The sequence below is a fragment of the Gossypium arboreum genome, chromosome 13 (assembly GCF_025698485.1).
Source record: "Gossypium arboreum isolate Shixiya-1 chromosome 13, ASM2569848v2, whole genome shotgun sequence".
Classification (NCBI taxonomy): domain Eukaryota; kingdom Viridiplantae; phylum Streptophyta; class Magnoliopsida; order Malvales; family Malvaceae; genus Gossypium; species Gossypium arboreum.
Genome location: NC_069082.1, coordinates 98,055,698 through 98,060,294, shown reverse-complemented (window position 1 = coordinate 98,060,294; position 4,597 = coordinate 98,055,698). Strand labels below are relative to the sequence as shown.

General features: G+C 39.2%; 1 non-coding gene across 1 annotated transcript; it reads right to left on the bottom strand.

Moving 5' to 3' along the window:
- Positions 1-338: 338 nt before the first annotated feature.
- Positions 339-444, bottom strand: LOC128287723 (small nucleolar RNA R71). The gene has a single exon (XR_008278423.1). It is a non-coding gene; the product is annotated as a small nucleolar RNA R71 (small nucleolar RNA).
- Between the last annotated feature and the right edge of the window lie 4,153 nt (positions 445-4,597).

Below are 4,597 nucleotides of genomic sequence, written 5' to 3'. Positions count from 1 at the left end.
TTTCAGTGAGTTAAATCCAGGAATTAGAAAGCCAGATATTGAGACAACCCAATTTGAATTGAAACCAGTGATGTTTCAGATGCTCCAAACGAGGGGCCAATTCAGTGGTAAGCCCATGGAAGATCCACATCTCCACCTTCAATTGTTTATGGAGGTGAGTGACTCGTTCAAGATAGCCAGTGTGACTAAAGGTGAACTGAGGTTGAAGTTGTTTCCGTACTCGTTGCAAGATCAAGCACGAGCATGGCTCAATTCATTGCCACCAAGTTCTATATCTATATGGCAAGGATTAGCAGAGAGATTTTTTTGTTAAGTATATACCGCCTAGCAAAAATGCTAAGTTGAGGAACCAGATCAAAACTTTCCAAAATTAGATGATGAGTCTTTGTATGAGGCTTGGGAGCAATTCAAGGAGTTACTTCGTAAGTGTCCTCATCATGGGATTCCTCATTGTATCCAGTTGGACACATTCTATAATGGTATCAATGCACATAGAAGATTGATGGTAGATGTGTAACACCCCGAACCCGTGACCGTCGCCGGTGTCGGACACGAGGGGTTAACGGGCCAAATCCTCTCAAAGTACCAACCAATTTGGCATTTCCAGACAGGCTGGAAAACTGCGTCACTGTCGTCTTAAAAATCATATCTCGAGTTCCAAAACTCAGAAACTGATTCCGTAAATTTTCCCTGAATTTAGACTCATATATCCATCCATGGATTTATTTCTAGAATTTTTGGTCAGGCCAATTGGTACAGTTTATTAGTTCAAGCCACCCATGTTACAGGGGTCGACTACACTGACCTTCGCGCGTTACAACTTGAATATCTCTCTGTACAGGGCTTTAATACTGGTGCCGATTCTTTCTAATGAAACTAGACTCAAAATGGAATCTGCACATATAAGGCATGACTTCTAATTCTTTCTGGATAATTTATAGTAAATTTTCAAAGTCGCGACAGGGGACCCAGAAACCGTTCTGGCCCTGTCTCACGAGAACTTTAATATCTCTCAGTATACTGCTCATATGGTCGTTTCGTTTTGTCCATATAAAAATAGATTCATCAAGGTTCAATTTAATAATTTATTCACTATTTAATTCTACTTCTACTATTTTTAGTGATTTTTCAATCTCATCTCACTGCTGCTGTCCGCAACAGTTACCGCAGTAGACTATACCAATCTCATGAATCTTTCCTTGGCCTTAATCATCCATCATACATGACACAATTTATGGCCACCTTATCAAAATTAAAGTTTCTAAGACTCGTGGCTATAGGTTCTAGCATCCCACTCGACGACCATATAGGCCATTTTCACATGGCTTAAAGTTTACAACCCACAGTTCAACAAAACATAATAGCCTATACATGCCAAATGTTCTTCAACAACGAAGACAATACCAAAAGATTTCCAGCCGGTGTGATGACTTCAACGACGGTTCCGATCACGCAAACAATACGAGTCCGAGAGACCTAAAATGGGTGACAAGAAAACACCGAGTGAGTTTATAACTCAGTAAGTCATAAGCATTCATCAATCCATTAATAAAGTTACCACAACATGAAACAATAAACGAGGCTAGGTACTCATCCATATCGAATCTATACCATAATTCCTCGGACCTTTCGGTTCAATCTCATACCAAGTCATACATCCACATTTCATATTCTACACAACAAGATATTTGAGGCATTTTCACACACTAACTCATTTCCACCACAATCATACAATTTCAATCATCACATAGATTTAAAGCTTACCAAGCTCAACCCCGAGCATGAACATATTATCTATTAGCCACGAACTCAAGGTACTTACTCTTTCAGCTGTCCATACTCCACTCGATGAAGACACACCCTCCATATAATTGTTCGATCGGAGATATATATATATAGAGTACGCACACACAGTGCTTAATACTCGATTTCGCACACTTAGTGCCATGTGATTTAAGCCCGCACACATAGTGCCATACCCTTCGAGCTCGCACACCCAGTGCCGTATATTTTCAGCATGCACACTTAGTGCCATATATTTCCAGCATGCACACTTAGTGCCATATATTTCCAGCATGCACACTTAGTGCCAATCTCGTCACCGTACACACGTATTACCCGCACACTTAGTGCCGAAAGCAAACTTTCTACACATTTCACTATTTCTTTTACATTCAACAATGTCATCATTCCATACACATACATTTTCATTTACATATCATCTCATTAAACACAATTGCATAGATATTATGATCATTTAAAACAATACCAAATATATGCTTAATGACTTACCTCGGATGTTGTCGCATCGTTTTCAACGGCTATTCAATTTCTTTTGCTTTCCCTTGTCCAACTTTGATCCTTTGAGTTCTTGAGCTAATTCACACAAATTTAACTTATTAAAACCTCATTATGCTAGCTTATGGCCGAATATGACAAGGAGTTTAAATGGTCATATGGCCACACTTTAGCTTGAATACACAATGGTCATGCACATTTTATATTACATCAAGCAATTCAATGCAATTCATTCAAGCATCAAGGAAAAGCTAAGGCCATCAATAGGCTACCTAAGGCCGAATATACACATCAACATATGTATTCGCTCATGTGGCGAACATACACATCCATGTTAAGGCCGATTTCCACACTTGATACATTCTACAAGTAAGGTCGCTTGTATCGACTAAACACCAATTTGTTTCAAGTTCACAACTAGGCTAATATGCACATATACACTAGTAAATCAAACACTAACATTTGTACTTCACCTTACTAGCACTTCTCATTCAAATGACATGAACAACGAACATAGTTTCCTTTTATTTCCTACCATGGCCGAATGCCACACAATACCATACCATGCATCATTACAAGCTTTACTTTTAGCATGCAAATAACATCCACAAATCCACCTTAGCCGAACCTTATCTCCATGATATAGTGAAGATTTGAACCATGGGCTAGTTTAGAACTCAAGCTAACTACTAAAACGTGCTTGAATCTCATGGCACAACATCAAACTTACCTTAACTTAGATGCAAATATGGCCGAATGTCTTCAACTTTTCTCTTTTCAAACCGGCCAAGAAGAACCAAAGGGTGAAGCTTTTCTTTTCTCTTAGTATTTTCTTCCTAGTCTTTGCTCAAAGAAAGGATGAATAACAAATTTTTTTTTTCTTTCTTTCTCTCTAGCTACGGCACCATGGGGGGCATCCATGCTCATTCATCTTTTTTTTCTTTTTTTTTTTTTTAATTCTTTCTACATAATGCACTAACTAAACATGTTGGAAACATGTCCCCTTGCCCATAATCTAGAAATGGTCAACACTCATCCAAAATAAATGGAGTATTTGACATGCAACTCCATTTATTTAACTTCATTCCTTTATTAACCTCTTAAAATTAGCTACATATTTTAAATCCTTTCACATGAGTCCTTTTCTTTCAATTCACAATCAAATTAACTAAATCAAAGAATTCAAAATTCACACATGCATTTTCACATATTCTAGACAATAAATATTACGTTCGAACATGTCGGTGACTCAGTTTAGCGGTCCCGAAACCACTTCCCGACTAGGGTCAATTTTGGGATGTCACAACTCTCCCCCACTTAAGAAATTTTTGTCCTCGAAAATCTTACCGGTAAATAGGCTCGGGTATCGCTCTTTCATAGAGTCCTCAAGTTCCCAAGTGGCTTCTTCCATTCCGTGTTTATGCCACAACACCTTCACTAACGGGATTTTCCTATTGCGCAACTCTTTACTTCACGCCTCATAATGCGAACGGTTCCTCTTCATAGCTCAAATTAGGCTGAATCTCAATCTCGATGGAGCGATTACGTGCGATGGATCGACCTATATCGTCAAGCATCGAGACATGAAAAACGTTAGAATCTTTTCGAGCTCGGGGCAAAATTAATCGATATGTGATCGCCCAACTCGCCGGATACTTCATATGGCCCGATGAACCTCGGACTCAATTTGCCCTTACGACCAAATCTAAGCACCTTCTTCCAAGGTGAAACTTTGAGAAAGACCTCGTCTCAACCCGATATTCAATATCTTTTCTTTTCAAATCCGATACGACTTTTGGCGATCCGGCGACTTTCAAACATCACGAATTACTCGAACTTTTGCTCGCATCCTTAACCAAATCAACCTCAAGATTTTTCCTTCACTAAGTTCACCCGAATAATGGGGTATGGCATTTACGGTACCGATAAAGCCTCGTAAGGCACCATCTTGATACTTGATTGAAAGCTATTGTTGTAAGCAAATTCAACCAAAGGTAAATACCGTTCCCATGAACCACTAAACTCAAGGATGCAACATCTCAACATATCCTCGAGTATTTGAATTATCCGTTCGGATTGACCATCGGTTTGGGGTGAAAAGCGCATAAAATGCAGCTTGGTACCCAAAGCCTCTTGCAATTTCTTCCAAAATCGCGATGTAAATCTTGGGTCTCTATCCGACACGATAGAAATAGGCACCCCATGCAATCGAATAATTTGGGAGACGTATAATTCTGCCAATTTATCAAGCGAAAAATCCGTGCGGACAGGAATAAAATGAGCAGACTTGGTCAGTCTA